We start from the raw sequence: 18,810 nt of genomic DNA on the forward strand, positions 1-18,810 counted from the left end.
ACAGACACTCTGATTAAAGGTATTCTGGCATGATTAATTGGGATAAATATGTCCCAATATCCAGGAAGCAGTGGTTTTTAAAAATACGCATGTAGCATTTGTTTGTGTGTGTCCATGAGAGAATTTGTTTGCATGTTTTTATATACCTCAGTTCATCACCTCTATGTGTGTGTGTGTTTGTAGCCTTGTGAGAAAAGGAAGAGTAAGGTCTGAGGGTAGAAATGGACACCACTGCCTTTTGGAAAAGCACTGTTTCACTGAAGTCCTGCCCTCCAGCTTGAGAGAGGAAGGTGGAAAGAGGCACTACAAGTGAAAATGATCCAGTACTGCAGCCACTGAAGCCACTTGTAGTCAACGAGTGTATTTTAAAGGAAAGTTTTTAGATAGACACTGCTTAAAGCCCTTTGAGCCATATTAAAGGGATCACAGCCCCACAAATCAGGCTTACTAATGAGACTACCTTTTGGGTTTTAAACTAGAAAACCAGATGCACCACTTCACTGGAACCATAAAGATAATTCTAAAATTATGCTCACCTGGCATAATATGTTTGTTATTTTATGTTTATAAGATGAAGTGGAATTTCATTTTTTAAAAGCAGAAAAGATTTTTAAGAGTTTTGTAGGAAGCCTATTTAGCTTCCACCAAATTTAAAAATTAGTCTTGGCTGTTTTCTCACTCCTTCAGTCCTTGAATCAAAATTCCAAATGAGAATAAATTATTTTCTTACCCATGTTAAGCAGCTTTAAATAGAGTGAAAGGCTTTTATTTATATTCAGGAATCAATCCTACAGTTTTCATGCAGCAGAAACACCTTTTGGAATGAATAGTAATTTACACAATTTATCTTAATATGTACAAAGCTTATAGACTGTAAGTCACAATGTAAATTCAGTATTTACCATATTTCTACAAAAAAACCCCAACACTTTCATTTTTCAACATTACTGAATACTCTCCTTTGTAGTGGATTTCATTGCATTTCAGAAACAGTAGAACAGCACACCTTGCAGTGTCCATGTTCCCTCTCTCCCTCTTTCTCCCTCTACTTCTCACCTATACCATTTTGATTTTAAATTTGTTGAAGCCTGTTTAGTTTATAAATAACCTTGAACTGTTGAACTGTTCACTAGTTTATTTGAACAGGAGACAATGTTATTGAAACAAATCTAGTTAACAAGGTAATTAGCTTTTGCAATAGTCCTCAGAAGGCTGGAAACGAACAGTTCATCACTGCACTACACAAATAACAATATGTAATGTTAAGCCTGTGCTTAAGTGTGGTTTAATCAAAACTGACTGGTCACATTAGCAACAGAGGTATTGTTTTTAAAAAGTATCCAAGGGCCATGTAAAGCTGATTAATTCACTAGAAGTGGAAGAATGAAAATATTTTCCAATAGTAAACCACTGTAAAAACGTAGGGTACTGCTGGTGTTGAAAAGATGGGGCTGGAACCAAGAAAATCCTTTTTCTTGCTTTCACAAAAGGCTTTGGGCCTAATTATTTTTAAGTATAATCCAGCCAACATCTTCTCATGCTTAGCTGCACTGAGTGACACTATTTGTGATGCCCAGTCTGCTGAAACTGAGCAGGTTGCTGTCAGTTTAAAAATGACTATAATAAAAGTGACCATGAAGATGGATCTTGTGATTTTGCGTTTCTAATCAGTCATCTGTGAAGAACACTTTTGCTTTGATTCAGCAGACTGGTGACAGCCATGATTGATAGTGCATGAGGATGAAAAAAGGTTATTAACTGTCTTCCTATTAAACTCAATGTATTACCCCTCTAGGTGCATCTCATACTTTAACTTAAAGTACTTACTCAGGTAAGGTCAAGAATGAAGTCTATAAACACAGTATCCATCCTGTTGTAGATGAACCAGGAACTCTAATGTTAAATTTTGAAAGTTCAGCATTAAACCTTGTCTGAATCCTGCTACCTTAATTACTGTGCCAAAATAAAAAACTGAGCAGTCTAAATATATAGCTATGCACAAATATCTTTATGTGAAAAAGGGCATATCAATTATTTTTGTGTTTATGCACACACACACCCCACATGTATATTTTACTTACTGCAATAGTCCCAAGAATAATATTATGTTAGCAAAAGAAATGCGGAACAGGGATATGAAGTGTTTGTGGGGCTAAAGTATAAATCTTACACAGAAAAGAACATTTTACCTGCAGGTAGTTAACTTCATTATTAACTGGATCAGGTGCAATTTTGTAATTTACGAATGTTTGCTATTAAAAGAAAATCCGAATGTTTTAGCATAAATGTAAAAATATCTATTTGTTGCCTCTACAGCATGCTTAAGTTTTTATTTAATTGTTTTCACTGATGATTATCTTACGAATTAACATTCACAACTATCTACTGAAAAAGAAAGGAAAATGGCACATATATTCATTTAAAAAATAACAATTTGCTGGAAATACTGATTCCTAGGGTACTTCAAATTTCTATGGATGTCTCTGTGATGAGATAATTTTAAAGGAGTTTAAGTATAAATGAGTGGAATATGGTTTTTGTGTTCATTATTACTATCGACACCAGAAATTAACTGAAAGGGGAGATTTGTTCACACTGTGTATGCAGGTTAGCATCTTTTTAGATTTCAAGTTTCTTTGGGGAGTAAATATAAAAAAGCAGGAGATTACTTTTTTAGAATTAGATGTTTTACAAACACTTCTTCATAATCAATAACATTTTAGATTTTAAAATTTATTTTTAAAATTTATTTTATCTTTATGAATAAATTTCAAATGCTCTTTGTTTATGCATCCCTTACATTACAGTAATTTTCTGTTAAAAATAAGTAGACAAAAAGATTAAAAATTCCCATGAGTTTAGCTACAGTGTACACAGTGTCATCTGAAGGAATGTACATACACACTTGTTTAAAACAAGGTCTTTTCCATCACATACAAGATCTACCCCAAAATACATATAATCCATATTTGTCTTTCAGAGTATGAAAACATACTTTTACATTTAGTTTTATTGTAGTCCTTGACTTCCCCTTTTAAATTATATAAAAAATATTTCTGCACTCATTGAAATCATTTAAGAGGGAAGCAAGAATATTATTCCAAACTAGACTCTTCTGGAGAAAGAACGAAAAAGTGTGTATCTTGAATATTCTATAATGTACTGTCATGTATAAAGTATGCAACATAAGTATGTATTATTATTTTTTTCAAGGTGCTGTTGAATTTCAGTAGATCATTTTGTTTTCAAAAATAAAATAAAAACCAATCATAGTGGGTTAAAATTAATTCAGAATAAATGTAATCTATCTAATATTGATGCTGCTATCTCAGAAGAAATGTTAAAAATCCTCTGTAAGATCTTTATTTCTGGAAAGTATGTTCCTTTCAGGTGTGGACTTGGGAATAGGCACCAATTTTCCCTTCAGTAACATTTCTGCTTTATAATAAATTGCAATTCTCTTGTAGCCCCGTGTGTATTTACAACTGGCAGGCTTTCTCTCTGACAATTTGGGGTTACTGTGGATATAGGTGAGCAATAATTTCAGGGGTGATGGAGATATTTTTTTTTTACCAGTCTAATTTCCTAGGCAAATACTTGCAAAATGTACACTTCTACATGGGGTTTTAGTTAATAAGACTTTTGGATTATATTGTTTGCCTTGTTTGTGGATTGTATTTTGTCTGAAACTATCGCAAATATTCATTTCCAGTTGTACTTGTGTCAGTACGGCAAAACCTTTAAAGTAAAAGTGATCATTCCTTCCTGAAGCATATTTAACTAAAGCTAAAATTTAGAGCTATTAGACACTTAATATAAAAAACATACACCATGCTTTAAGCAGGCCAGAATTACATGACTTGGGTGACGGCATTTGTTTTGGGTAGCCTTGTGAGTGCTTGGAACAGGTAAAGCCATTTTATCAGACTTCACACCAAGCAGAGGCCCTGACGGTAGTGAGAGTTTCTGACAATGGGCCAGATCCACGTTTACTCACTCAAGAAGGGACTAGCAGGACCAAGCCCATTCTGTTCACTTCCTATGTGTAACCTATAGAGAAAAAGTAAATTGAAACGTAACTACAGCCATATGCAAAACAGTGAAAATGTTGCAATCAGCATGGATGAAATTAATAAATTAGGTTTCTTCCTCCAGCTTCATAAAAAGAATTGTTGCAAAAACGAAACAGAAGAACCCAAATAATGAAACAAAGGACAGGGTAGGGCCATTTAACCTGGAACTATAATTTCCTTGGGTTAAGGATTATTTTAAACCCAGAGCAGGCCTGAAACGTCAACTCTAGTGGTACCCTTTGAAATGCTTTTTTATTCCAGCACTCACTACACACAAGAAAAGAAAATCCTGCAATAAACTGCAGGCTAAGTGCATGTGGCCCAACCAGAACCATACAAAGGCAACACACATCGCATGTGTCACTGCCAGCAGCACATGGCTGACTTTGCCAGGGGGGAACCCTCCTCTAGATCCCACTCCAGTCAAGAACAGTAAGAAAAAAAGAAAGAGAGGAAAGAGAGGAAAGAGAGGAAAGAAAGAAGGAAAGAAAGAAGGAAAGAAAGAAGGAAAGAAAGAAAGAAAGAAGGAAAGAAGGAAAGAAGGAAAGAAAGAAAGAGAAAGAAGGGGGGGGGGGAAGGGGGGTGAGGGCGGGAAATAAAAAGTAAGAAAGACCCCAAACCACTCCTTTTGCCCCCAGATAAACGCGGGCAGGCAGACCAGCTAGGAGAGCTGACACCCCCCCCCCCCTACCTCCGCGGAGTCATGCAGTCCGGGGGCTTTTGCGCCCTCCAGCGCAGAGTTGCGTGGGTCGCGCTCCTCTCGGCGCGGAGCCCTCGCACCTGCTGGGCCGCGGAGGGGACAGACTGCCCCTCCGCCCCCCCGCCAGCTGCCGGCCCCGGGCTGCCTGCCCCGGGTTGCCCTCCCCGGAGGCGTCGCTCCTCCGCAGCGGGGCCCCGCGGGAGCGCAGCGGCCGCGGCCGCCCCCCGCGGGATGGCTGGGGTTGCCATAGAGCTGGCTCCGCGGCTCGGGGGCGCTGCTCGGCGGCGACCGCGGGCGGGGAGCGGGGGGCGGCAGTGGGAAGCAGCCGCTGCGCGTCCCCGCTGCTAGGAGGGGGAAGTTCCGCGGGGCTCCGCGCAGCGGGACCCGCGGACAGGGCGCGGTGGGAAGAGCGGGGCGAATACTGAATTCCAGCAGAGAGCTGGAGAGGAAGCATTTTTCAGAGATCTGCCATATTTAACATTGACCATACTAAAGATGTTATTAGCGAAGAGGGGGTGGGGAAGGCAACGGGGGATGCGATAAGGGAAAATAGATAATGACACATAATCCAAACCAGAAGTTTGAAACCAAGTTACTCCGCAGAAAAGAGCTCAACTATTTTTATTTTTATTTCTTTTTTTCCTTTTTTATCGTCTAGGGCTGAAAGACAGGGAGATAAACTTGTTAAGCAAAGAAATATTTCTCTAGCAACCGGGTAAATAAAATAGCTGAAGAGAAACAATGAAAAACATGCGGGTAGGGAAATACAAAGAACATACTACTATTTAGAAACCCCAAAGGAAATTGTAAAGTAGGAAATGAAAAGTAGGAGGAGAAACATTCCTGTTGTAAATTTGAGGGAATAAAGATTAGCGGGAGAAAAGGGGGAAATAGCTGCAGAAGGTCTAAAATAAAGCACCACTGAAGATTACCCAATGTCTAAAATATCCCAACTGAGGAAAGAGAGCGGTGCGCTCATCTCTTCGGCATGGGTGTGTGAAAGGGAAATGAGTGGCATAATTACTAGTATAGCACGTCCTGAGGAACCAATCCAAAATAAGAGATAAATTTGGCTGGTGAAGACAGATGCGAAGAAGGCTGGGAGAAAACTTAGGAACAAGAGACCTGAGAGGAGAGGAAGAGAATTAGAGGAGAAGGAACAAGGCTCCAGGCATACAGAAAACTTACAAGGACTAGCTGGATAGCGAGTAAACAGCTAAGGCAGAGATGGGGAGAAAGAGAATGAGGGAAATAAGGGACAGCAAATAAACCTGGGAAGGAGAGAGGGAATAGTTGGAACGGATGGGAAGAAGGAAGGCAGGAGGGGAAAACTGAAGGAGGGAAAGAAGGAGGGACGGAGGGAGGGATGTGAGAGAGAAGGAAGGAGAAAGAGGGAGGAGACAAGGACTGAAGTCTCCCAGCCCAGGGAAGGTGCAGCACTGAGAGCTCACTCTGAGGGTTAGGTTAGATTTCCAGAGCTCTTAGACCTCATCGACCAGCCCGCTGGAGTCACTATTCAACCCGAGTCCCAAACACACGCCTCACTAACTACTTTACAGTCACTTTCATTGATTTTCTTTATCAAATAAACATAATACCCGTTACAGCAACACTTCCTCTTCGCGCAGCCAGAATGCCACAAGCTCTGATTGCTGCATTTCTCTGGCTTGCTGTTCCCCACCCTTTACCCCTAAATAAATTGTGTTCTTTCACTTAAATGGTCAAATACATTATTGCTTGCAGAATTTTCCTGTAATCTGGAAGGTACACTGCGAGCTAGGCAAATCGTTTAAATTATAAGGTAAAGGGTCCCCATCTTCTTCGTGTGAAGACATAACCCCCACACCCCTCCCCCTCATCCCCCCAATTTCAGAGGTAGCTTATATATTTACATACTTATTTCCTGTTGATAAGTGGTAACTTAATTTAAAGGGCGATGTCAAAGTGAACGCTCCCGCCTGGAAAATGGAGGAAAAAATTAACGCAACTTTCGCACTTGCACCTAAATTGTCACTTGATCTAGGCATTTCAGCATCAAAATTCAATTTTATTTTAAAAATCCCCTAAAAGTAGCCCCTTTCAAAAGCTGTTTTTGAACCAGGCTCTTCCATACATGTCAAAGGGCTGTTGAATTATTCATTATTGTAATTACTATCATCATTGTCATTATCCCTTTCCATGTGGAAATAATTTTATTATCGTAATTTGATATCTGAAGAATTTCCTGTTAGTCGTTTGATAATCATTTTTTTTTCTAGTGAAAAGAAAAGTTTTGTTTATAAATGAGAGCAAAATATTTTAAATGCTTTTATGTTTACTATAGATTTCCGTTTATCTAATCGATCGGAATGCCAATAAATCGATTAAAGGTTTAGTGTTTTACAAACAACCATTTTGTGCTTTTTGATTTTACGTTCAGAATGATTTTAATACAGCTAATGCCTTCTCTAAGCGTTTGTTCACCCCAAACCTAATATTCCATCATTTCTATTATTTGTAATTGCTTTTTAAACTGTTTCTAATGAGAAAAATAAACACAAATAGAAGAAGATTAAATTACTTTGTGCCTGTGGTCAACATATTTAGGCAAAGCCCTTTAAAATCTTGGTGAATTATATGCGATCATACAGTGATTGCGGAATATTAAATTAAACTTAGATAAATCCGCATTGAAGGAGGCAGCACCCAATCCTGAATTTATTTCCCATTTTCTATAACAGCATCACTGCGCTCCTCTCTTTGCAATGACAATGTGCCAAATCTAGGCATTTTGAAAACATTTTCCATATGCTTTAACTCGAGACTGATAGACAAAGAAGAAAAGGAGATGGTCTTTTTTCTCTTGAGGTATATTTCCTTTAACTTTTCTTCCAACCTTTCCTGATCTTCATAATTTTTTAACAGAAGTTTGAAAATCGTTAGGACCTTTTATTTTTCTTTTATGTTGGGGTTTTGGTTTTGTTGATTTTTTTTTTTTTCTTTCCTTATCGCGTAATCAATTCCTGAACTGTGGAGTTTCAGTTACGCTTTAATGCAGGACTATAGAACTATCATTTCTATACCTTGACGGACAACATTTCGGGGAGAAAGCATTGATTCATTTAGTTTTCGCTTGCTGCTTTTTGCAATTAAATATGGTTTTAATTATCCTTTTTTGTAAGTCAGATCAGATGTGCTGCTTGCTTGCTGGAAGGTTTTTTTGTGTGGTTTTTTTTTTTTTTTCTTTTAACGGTGCTTTTAATTTATGTGTAGTTTTTACGGATAACACAGAGGTGGTGGCTTTTATTTAGCTGTAAAATCCACACGTTTTCTTTGAAAACTTGGCTCCTTGGGCGAAAATAACTTTTCCTGGTTGCTTTATAATCGCTGTTTCTCGCAGAGGTAGTTTAGCATATTGTCTACACAACAAAGATTCCTGTTTTATTGGCAGTCTGGATTGTTGGATTTAGGTATAAATATTTCATAACTTTCCTCTTTCTGCAGCAATATCGGTAGTTTTATTGGCTTTCTCTCCCTTTTTGTCTGTCTTTCTACCAGAACCATTTTATTTCTGAAGTCCCTTTTTGTGCTTTTCCAGGATAGCATGTAAAATTTTTCCCTTGGATATATCACTGCTGGAAATATGCTCTTGGGCTTTCTGCAGGAGATGGGGCGGAGGGGGTGTGGGGGGGGAGCGGTGGTAAGCGGTCGTTTTCCTTGATTTGCATAAGAGCTAGTGAAGTGCCTGTGAAGTTGGTGAATTGCTATTGTTTGGGGCTAGTCCTGACTGTTTTTGTTTATAAACACTGGGGTGGTTGCCGGGAGGGGAGGGAGGTCAGAGCACTGTCAAAGCGCTGACCTCTGAAAGCCCAGAGGGCGCCTGGCTCCTTCACCCTCTCCTTTCTCTCTCTCCCTCTCTCTTTTTCTTTCCCTTCCCATCCAAGGCCAGGAGCTCAGGTTCAGGGCATTTAATCCCCGCGATCTGCCCAAGAAAGGAGCTGAAAAAGGGCTGTTAAGGCTCCGGAGGAAACGCCGGCAGCAGACCTAGACCTGGAAGGCTTTTATTTATAGTAACGTCCGGGTGCGTGTTTTTTGTGCGGCTCCAGCCAAAATAACAACAACAACCAAAGCCAATCGGGAAGGATACTATTTAGCTCAGAGTCTCAGCGAAATGTCTATACTATTCGGCTGTGATTTTTCTCTTAGGTCACTGCTTGGTAGACGCACTTTCAGTAGGTGAATGCCAAATCTGGGGCAGTGAGGGCAGAACTGAAACGCTATATGTTATTGTCGGTTTATTTATCTTTCGAACAAAACTTTCCAGGAATCAGATTGAGGATTTTTGTTTTCTTTTCCTCCCCCCTCTCTACCCCCCTTTTCTCCCCCCCCCCCATGCCCCCTTTGGCAGTTTTTGCTGTGTACTGGAATGTGTGTGATGGGGGGGGGCGGTGGGGGGGGCGTTGTAAATTAACAATAGGTTTGTCAATGTGATACCTGCAAAGATAGAAATAATTAATAATAGCCAAACGCATTGAGTTCAGAGTCAGTTTCATCATCTCGGGGAAAGAAAAAAAAAAACAACACCAAAAAAAAAACAACAAGAGATTGCTATCAGGTTTAAGTATGTTTTGAAAAGAAGTTGCTGAGTTAAACAAAAATGTTAGTTAACACACTGCCTTTGTCAAATAGCCCCCGGGAGGAGAAGAGACAACAAAAAAGAGAGGAGGTGGGGGCTGGGGATCTGAAAGTGTCTGTAGCTCAGATAAAGGCTCTGTAACACTGAAATCTTGTAATACCTCGTTTCAAACTGAGCTCATCTATAGACTTAGGGGACGCAGTAAAAAGACACGGATCCCCTTTCCCTTGGGTTGGGGTCTGGGGAAACAAGGAGGTGGGGGAAGGGTACGTTTATTAGGGAATTATGTCGGTTTATTAAAAAGGGGAGCGGCTGTGGCTGTAATTATGCAGATCCTTGTGCCCCTGTGTGTCCGCAGCGCAGATTTAGGGAGTGAAATGAGCTTGGCGGAGAGACGTGGTGTAACAGACCCCGGTTTGGTCTGGGATTTCTTTGTCTATTAAAGAATGGTCAGTCTCGGGCTCCGGCCCCCACCAGATCAGTCTCGCCCAGGCCAATAAGTTTTCCTCGGGGTTGGGGCTGGAGGTGGTGGAGGGCAGAAAAGGCTGAGGGAGGAGGGGGTAATTTTTTTTTTTTTCTCTTCGCTGTCTTTGAAATGTAACGTCACTATCAAGAGCTTTTTGTGGTTTCAACAGGAGGCTCGAAAAAAATCCCAAAATGTGTAACGGTGCCTGCAGGAGAAGTTCGGAGGACGTGGGCGGGGGGGGGGGTGAGGGGGGGGGTCCGCAGAGACCAGAGGAGAGGAGCTGAGAGGTTAGGTGAGAGACTTCGGGGGTCGATCAGCTGAGCGAGAGAGGGAGGAGAGAGGGGAGCGGGAGTCGGGCCGGGCCGGGCCGCGCCGCCGGGGATCCCGCCCGCCGCCTCGCACCGCAGCCGCACCGCAGCCGCACCGGTCGGCCCCGGGTCCTCCTCGCCGGCCTCCCCCAGCCCGCGCCGCGCTCCACTCTTATCACATCCCACAAACCTGCTGCTGCTGCTGCCTCCCGGAATTAACCTTCTTCGATTTTTCCTAGCTACGCAGCGATCCCCGGGTTTCTTCTAAACTGTTAACATCCCGTAGTGTCTTTTTTTTTTTTCCCTACACCTCCCCCCCCACTCCCCAGTAGCTACTATTTTGAGGGAGAGAGAAGGAGAGAGAGAAGGAGAGAGAGGGAGAGAGGATATGTAAAACGTTAGGACAGACAGTAAACACTGGCAGAAGAAACCCTGAAAAATGTGGACTCTCGCAATTTCTGCGTCTATTTCTCCCCCTCTTCCTTCCCCCCCCCCCCCGCTTTGTTCCTTTAGCTGTAACTCAAGAACACCATAAACCTATATCCCCTTCCAAGAAGACAGAAAGGGAAAAAGTCTTCAGCCAAAAAAGAATTACTTGACTGTTCTGACGTTTGGTGTTTTGACATTAATGACATTAATGATATTGATGTTTCACCAGGAAAAAAAGCACTAGGAATACAGGAGGTAGTGGGGGAGATGCGGGGGGACGACTTTAAAACTAAATTATCTTCGTTTCCTTATTCTTCTGTGACATTAAGCATACGTGTTTCTTCACTTAAATTTGAAATAGACGTATTGTTCTCAGGTGTTTCTTCATCACATTGTATTTAATTGTCTTCAGCCTTAGGAAATGTAACCATCCTTCAGGCATGCACTTGAATGGGCAATGCATCCTTCTACCTCTGGGTCCCCGGTTCTGTCTACAATTTAAGTCTAAAAGCCCTCTTTCCATCATATTCCCCAATGTGGTAACTGTGAAAGGCTTTCAGATACTTCATTTTCACTCTTTCCTTACATTTTATTTCCCACTTTGTAAACAACAATACAGAATATCACTAGTTTCCTTATACCTTCATTCACAGGGTGCAGTGCCTGTGGAAATCTGCATACATACACTCACATTTTTTTCATTGAAGAGCTGGTGCAATGCTTAAGTAAGGTTTAAAAAAAGGATGAAGTTTCTCTCAAGAACCCTCAAGTGCCCCTGGCTTTTCCTTAAGTTCGAGTCTTGGAGATTTTCCTGAAGTTTGATGTAAGGTTTCTCTGGATTGGGCTAGAGTTCCTTCTATATTTCCCCACTTTACTGGCAGGCTCTGATTTTTGGAATAGCTGTACTTCCAGGCCAGCGGTTTTTTTATTTGTCTTTTTTTCCCTCCCCTTTCTGAAGACCTTTTTTTCTTCCTCCTCCCAAAACCATCAGGACCTTCACTCTGACCTTAAACATCTGCTTTTAGCAACTCAGTTCCCTGACACTGGCCTGTGCTTCCTTAAGGGCAGTCTTAATTCATCATCAGGTGGGGATTTTCCTATTAGTGTTAGTTGCAGTACTTGCAACATATTCTCCTGGAGTAGAAGGTTTATTGCCCAAAGAGAAGCATACTTCTGCTGTCCAGGTTTTTGCTGTTTCGTTGTTGTGTGTGCGCACTTTTCATGGAAGGTTGTGATAAAACCTTCCTGCTGGTTTTTGGTGGTTTAGGCCTAAGATGATGTTTTGACGTGTATCGCAGGAATCGGTGTATCGCAGGAATCAGGAACTTCAAAGGCATATCAGCTCTAAGGTTATGGTTCACCTGCGCGGGGGCCTTGGTACTGTAAATATCTCTTGCATGTAACTGTGACTTAGTGACCATTTCTGGTATTCCCATTTCTGGAATAGCATTATCAAAAATCTGCACGTGTTCCTGCGGTGTATTTGGATGCTCTTTGAATAGTCATGTTTTTATCTTCAGTCAGGGATATTTTAAAGTATGTCTATTCCTAGTTTTAGTTAATTATCTTTTAATGAAAGTGTCAGTCATATTCACATCTGCAGTATTAGGTTAAGATAATTAGATTTTCAAATGAGAGGCAATCTTCTTAAATCCCACACAGGAAAATATTTGTAGAAGATTCTGATTTATAATGACATCTGTACATTTTACCCTAGTTTCCATCATAATACCTCCCCCCCCCGCCTCGACTGAAATGTGTCTGGTAAAATATAGTAGATAAAATATTAATAAAATATCAATACTTGTAGGGGAAGTGGAAGACTAGGTGTGTATGTGCATGAAACCTGTATTGTATGCAAAGAGATTCTTTCCCTGGGCTGATATTTACTTCAGTTTGATAAGGCTGTTTACAGTTGATATTGTCTATTATGGAAGGTTTTGCTTGTTACTTTGTTGATATCTCCAAGCAATTACATGGCAGCCACCAAATAAAGTGTGTTTTGTGTGACTGTGTGTATGTGGAGTGTATGTGCATATGTGTAAATACGATATAGTACGTGAGTGCATGCATGTGTGTGCGTGCATGTGTGTATGTGTAAATAAATCCATCTTTATCTGTGTGTGGGCAGTTATTCCCTATCTTAGGTATATTATCTAACCTTTTACAGAGGTGTCGTACATTCATTATCCCATTGCAAATATGTATTTTTCATTAAATCCCCATTAAGAGAGAGAAAAGGGAAAAGAAAGACAAAAAGAAATATTTCCCTGATGGAATAATTCATTTGGACCCGTTTCTTTCAAGTTCCCGAACAGCTAAAAGAGCAAGTCTGTCCCCCACCCCCCACCCTTTTTTTTTTTTTTTTAATTTTCTCCAGCCATATACTTTGTGTGCATGTGCGTGTGTGTCTGTGTTACTAATGAAGTTTGCAGACTTGTGTTTGTATCCATGAGCTCCTTTCTGCTGCCCCTTCTTCTCCGGGCTGGCTGTGTGGCTCCCGCAGCCCCGGCGAGCCCCTGGCAGCAGCCGTAGCTCCGGCTTCCCCGGCTCCGGGGCTGCGCGTCATTTGCAGCCCGGAGAATGTTGATCACCTCACTAATTACACCTCTCTCTCTCCTCTTCCCTCTCCTCTCCCTCTCTCCCCCTCTCTCTCGCTCTCTCTCGCTCTCTCTCCCCTGTCTCTCTCCCTCTCCCTCTCTCTCTCTCTCTCTCTCTCTCTCTCCCTCTCTCTCTCTCTCTCCCTCTCTCTCTCTCTCTCATTCCCAGAGTGCATATCGGGAATAGACACACAAAGACATGCGCACTCAACTTAATCAGCCATTTTTTTAAACAGGGCTAAAACGATAATAATTAGCAGAATAAAGACATATCGGATTTTCATTTCCTTTCCTCCTTTTCCCAACCCCTTCACAACCAAACAGCGAGACCGCGGTCGGCACATGCTTTAACAACTCCCGGACCCCAAAGGACCGCTCCATGCCCCCCACTTCTTGCTCAATCATTTTTATTTTCACCCAATAAAGTTGGAGGATTATTTTTTTTTATTATTTTTTTAATGAACCTTCTCTCGTTTACTTGGATGTGATCAGCTGTTAAGTAAATAAAGCAAAACAAAAAAAAAGAGGCGAAGATCCAGTAGGAACTGCGAGGGGAAATGGAAAGTAAGTTTTTTCTTTAACTTTTATTGAGTAGTTTGTGTTAAATTTAGGTCGAGTATCGATTATCTTTCCAGGCTGATCTTGCACAATCTTTGATATTTCGCTCTCGCTCTCTCTCTCTCTCTCTCCCTCTCTCTGTGCCTGTTTCTCTCTCTCTCACATACACACACACACTCACATCCCCAGATCCCATGTATCTCTCCCCTCTCTCTCTCCCCCCTTTTTCTGCCTGTTTCCCCATTTTTAGGTACAGTACTTGTTCTCATTTGGGAAGGAGGGGCTGCTTTTTCTCTCTCCCTTCTTGCTTTCTCTCTGTCTCTTTCTCTTTTATTCCGGGGGTTACGTTTTGTTTGTGGATTTCTTTTTGTTTTGGTTTGGGGGTGTGGGTTTGGTTTTTATTTCTTTCGGGCTGTAACTTTCGGATTAACTGGAGGACCCTGCTCAGTTTTCAGACGAGGTTCAGGGGGTGCCCCCCACTTTTTATTTCGCTCTTTTTTTGTAGGGACCTTGGAGAGGGGGGGAATACTGTCAGATTAGGCAAGACGTTACGGCTGTCAGAAGTCATCGCCTGCCAGCCCCTTTACAGCTCGCGCTCTTGTTTAGCAGCTTAGACCCCCCCAAAACTTTGAGGTGCTTTTTGAAGGCGCATTCTGCTCTCCCATCCTGCTTCCCTCTCCTCCCCATCTCCACCCCCCTCGGCCTCCCAAACTTTCGCTTTCGGGCGGGGGATGGGGGTGGGGTAATGCCAGCAGGGCAGTGGGGACCCTGCCTGCGTACGTGTGTACAGAAGGTGTGGGGTGCTTTTCCCCCTTTCTACCCCCCACCCTTTTTTTTTTTTTTTTTAATACATTTTGCAGGTAGGTTTCTCAGGAGCAGAGGCAGGGGTGGCTGTGCGGGAGTGTGTGTGTCTGTGTGTGAGCGCAGGGGGATCGCGCTGCTGGCTGCCGTCTCTGGCAGCAAGGAGGAAGAGGAGCCCGTTAGGAGCGCGCTTTGCCTCGCTGTCAGTTTCGCTGCCCGGCGCGGGGAGGCGGCCCGGGAAGCCACGGCCCGGGAAGCCACGGCCCGGCCCGGCCCGGCAAGCCGGCCCGGCCCGGAGCAGCACGGCCCCGCCGGCGGGGATGCGCGGCTACCGCTGCCTCAGGGCGGCTGCCGGCCGGGCGCCCGAGGAGCCCCCGGCATCCACGCCACGCCGCTCCGCGCCGTAGGGAAGGCTCCGCGCCGGCGGGGTCGGGGGCTGCTTTCAGCGCAGCCTTTCTGAGATTTTTGAAAGGGGGAAGGGGACTGTCGGTTGTTTTGCGGGACAGACGTCTATTTTATTTATTTATTTATCTGTCTATTTATTTATTTATTTATGTAAAGCGAGAACTAAGGTGTTTTAAAAAAACAACCAAACCAACAACAACAAATCCCAACAAACAGCCAACCAACCAAAAAAAAAAAAAAGCTAAGAAAAAAAAAAGCTCATAAACAGCGTGAAAGCAGTTCGGTTCCTGCTCTATCTAACTGCTTGTGCCAGAATCAAGTGCATCCCTTCCTTCCCATCACGGCGGCTAATGGCAGGCGCGTCCCTGCTTTCCCCTTTTGCCTTACATGAAATTTCCTGCAAAAATGCAAATAAACTTTCCCTCACCAGATGCCCACTTACGGCTGTTCACCTCCACTCCCTCCCTCCTGCATCTTCTCGCCCTCACCCCCCCACCCCCCCCCCCCCCCCCCCCCAAGCTTCCCCAGCAGCAGCGGCAGAAAATGCACGGGTTGGTATTTCTTTTGTTACCTGTGAGCCGGGCGGCCGGGGGTCTCTCATCGGCTGCTTAGGGCACTGGGTCCAACCGAGAGAGGAGGCACATCAGTCGGGTTCAGCCTGTTTCACCTCAGCGCCGTCCCGAGGAGGCTTTAGCCACCATTCAGTAACACACTCTCCTCCTCCTCCTCTTCCTCCTTAGGTACCAAGGCAGAGATCGCAAACATAACACCCCCCTCCCCACCAAAAAAAAAAAAAAAAAAAAAAAAAAAAAAAAAAAAAAAAAAAAAAAAAAAGCCCAACCAAAAGACAACTTGCCAGGCTGAAGATGGTGGATTTACATTAAGCCAGACACAGGCAGGTTCACTCAGGAAGTCTGACCATCCCGTTTTCTGACAGTTGCATTTCCTCGGCTCCATTCAGTCCTCTGCTATTTTCTTTTTTTTTTTCCTTTTTTTTTTTTTTCTTTTTATTAGCTTTTTTCCCGTTTTTAATCAAGGATTATGTAGCTGGCAGGAGGAGAGCGAGAAAGACAGTGGAAAGCAAGGGCTCGAGTGCTTTTGGGTTGGTTGCTTGTGAGGGTGTTTTTTCTGATGGTGATTTTTTTTTTTTATTTCAATTGTGTTTCCCCTGGATTTGCAGTGGCTGGATCCTTAGGAGCGGTGGTGGAGCGTTTAAAAAGATAATATGTAGCATTATATTTTTAGTTTGGTGGTGGATGGATGGAAGAGGTAGTGAGAAGCCTTTGCAGCCCTGCCTGTTGTTGGTTAGATTGAGGCAGAGACTTGGCTGCGATTGGGACGCAACTGTGACATGGGCATCGATCGCTTCCATTGAGAGCAGTGCAAAAACACAGCCTGGGTATGTAACACTCGCAGTGCCATCAACACTTGTTTTACTTTATATTTACTGGCAAAACTGACAGAACGATCCGGCGTGCTTTTCTTTGAAATAAGGAATACAAACATTTGGATGGGAAGGTGCACAAAGAAGAATGTGGAAATAAATGGGGGGTTGAAGGTTGGAGTGTGTGTGGGGGGGAAGAGCCTTAATCATCATTCCTCCACTTCCTATTCAACTGACTGTTTTTAAGGAGTTTCTCTCTTTTCTCGACTGTGGGATCCTCCTAAACTGGTTGAAATGAAAAAAAATCAGACAATCAACCTTGAGGGAATATCTGCTGGTTTTCAGGGTTTGCGGTTTCAGCCGGTAGGAAGGCACACAAAATAAAAGATGGCTAGCCAGCTGTTTTAACCTCTTGCACCTGGCTCCAGAGCTTGGACTCACTAGGATTATTCAGTTATTCGTGCTATCTGTGCTTGAATATTTATAGTGTATGATCTAGAGATCCATATAGTGCATTGTAGCATCTCTTTATCCTCTGGTTGTGGGCTTTTTGGACTTCGTCAACATAAACATGTATTCAATAGTTTTCATTTTTATGATAATGAACAGAGAGGGTCAATGAAATATAGAGGGAAAAGTCATAAATCTGCAAAAGTGAAACCTATCCAAGGAACAAAGAAAGGTCAGGTAAACCATCTGTGTAAGTCACAGTAATAGTACCTGCTGTTTGGTTTATGCAGTAATGCTGCTTTATTATTCTCTAAAATTAAACTTATCCGCTAGATCGAGTTAAAACTAAAGGAAAGCTGTGGAGATGATAAATGGCATTGCGTGCATCTTTCAGAATAGCAAGATGGTTTTGTTCCTCTATTTTTGAATACTTCAGATTTATTTGTGAAGATGGTGCACCAGCAAAGTACATATAAAGGGGGCCGAGAAAAATCACTGTTTAATATTGCAGAATTTACTGCTTCCATTCCGACCATGAGCCTAAATTTACACAATGAAATTTGATTATCTCTAATAACAATATTAGATCCTGCACTGGATGGATGAGAATTGAGGTGGTTTTGTTGATTGCAAGGGTTTAATGTTGCATTTCAGAATCTGATGTGGTTTAGCCTCCCTTCCATTAACTGGAAAACCCCTGAGGTTTTACAATTATTTCTTAAAGATAATACATTTAAGATTGCATTGGTAGGCTGAAGAAAAGTCATAAAGGCAAGAAGGGAAGCCCTTAATAACTCTTGAGATTCAGACATGTTCAGCAGTTAGATTGGCTCTGACTTCACCAAGGGTCGACAATGTGTCATTTCCATGAAGCCAAATTGCCCTCTGCCTATATGATATTAATGTGCAAATCAATATTTCAGGGATTAAATTTCCCTTCTTCATTTTTTATGGTTTCTACCTCAATAAGTCTCAAGTCTATTAGAAGAGGCTGGATGATTTAAAATCTTTCACTGCAGAATGGCTTGTCGTAGCCTTGTTTCACAGACCGTTTTTGGATTTTCGTTATAAAAGACTAAAGGCATTCCAAAGAAGTTGATAGTCAATATAGGGACATGCTCACTGTTGTAAAGCCCTTGTTCGATTAAGAGCTAAAAAGGTATTGAAAATATAATATATATGCTTATATAATATATATACATTATACTGCTTTAAAAATATTGTGTTAATCACCTATTGATTTATTTCAAAATCAATTGAAGTTCCTTTCTTATTAGTGATTTGTTCAGCATTCTTCAGCCTTGTTGTTAATTTTCTTAAGCAGCATGCATGAATTAACCTGCTGATAGAATGTGTTTCTGGTTTTCTTTGAAGAATATTTAAAAACAGGCATTCTTACCTATTTAAGCTAAGTGGTGTGTACAGTTTAGCATTGTGGGGAGAACCAGGGCACTGTTTTCTGCACTTTTGATTCAGCATTGTTTTAATGAAGCTAAGGGGTGTTTTGTAAATATTTTATTATTTCTGCTCAGATGCGTATCAGCAATGTTTATTAAGAGTTTCTATTGAATATTCAGGATCAGTTAAAAATTAAAATGGAGCTATCTGATCTGGAAGGAAACAATACATGACAGAAAATTTAGGTCAAAATATGAGGTTGTGACTTTATCACATAATCTTGGGAAGGCCCTACTGTCTATCATTTAGTGTTGTTTTATAGTCTTAGACCATCTGGACCAAGTTCCGCACAGCTGCATGAATTTCATATGTGATAGAACATTTTTTCCATTCAGTGTGAAATGTTCCTTCCTAAAAACGTACACCAGACTCGCTTAATTTAGTCTGCTAAAAGAAATGCACATGAAAAAGGACAAAAGGCTCTTTAATCTCTGCAAGCTGTTTGTTTTTCTTCAAGATTCCTGTCTGTTTGGGTTTGAAAAGTCATGTTTATTGAGCAGATGATTCTGAGGTGTGACATTAAAATAATATATGATTTTTGTGCTAGTTTCAGCTCTCGTAGT

General features: G+C 41.9%; 1 protein-coding gene across 1 annotated transcript in view; it reads left to right on the forward strand.

The window, feature by feature from the left end:
* Nucleotides 1-13,668: 13,668 nt before the first annotated feature.
* The window catches only part of ZFHX4 (zinc finger homeobox 4), a 155,180-nt gene continuing 150,038 nt past the window's right edge, over nucleotides 13,669-18,810 (forward strand). Inside the window, exon 1 of the mRNA XM_051610961.1 lies at nucleotides 13,669-13,755. The gene's annotated coding sequence lies outside the window, so the exon portion shown is untranslated. The remainder of the gene's footprint in view (nucleotides 13,756-18,810) is intronic.

Source organism: Apus apus, chromosome 2 (assembly GCF_020740795.1).
Source record: "Apus apus isolate bApuApu2 chromosome 2, bApuApu2.pri.cur, whole genome shotgun sequence".
Lineage (NCBI taxonomy): Eukaryota > Metazoa > Chordata > Aves > Apodiformes > Apodidae > Apus > Apus apus.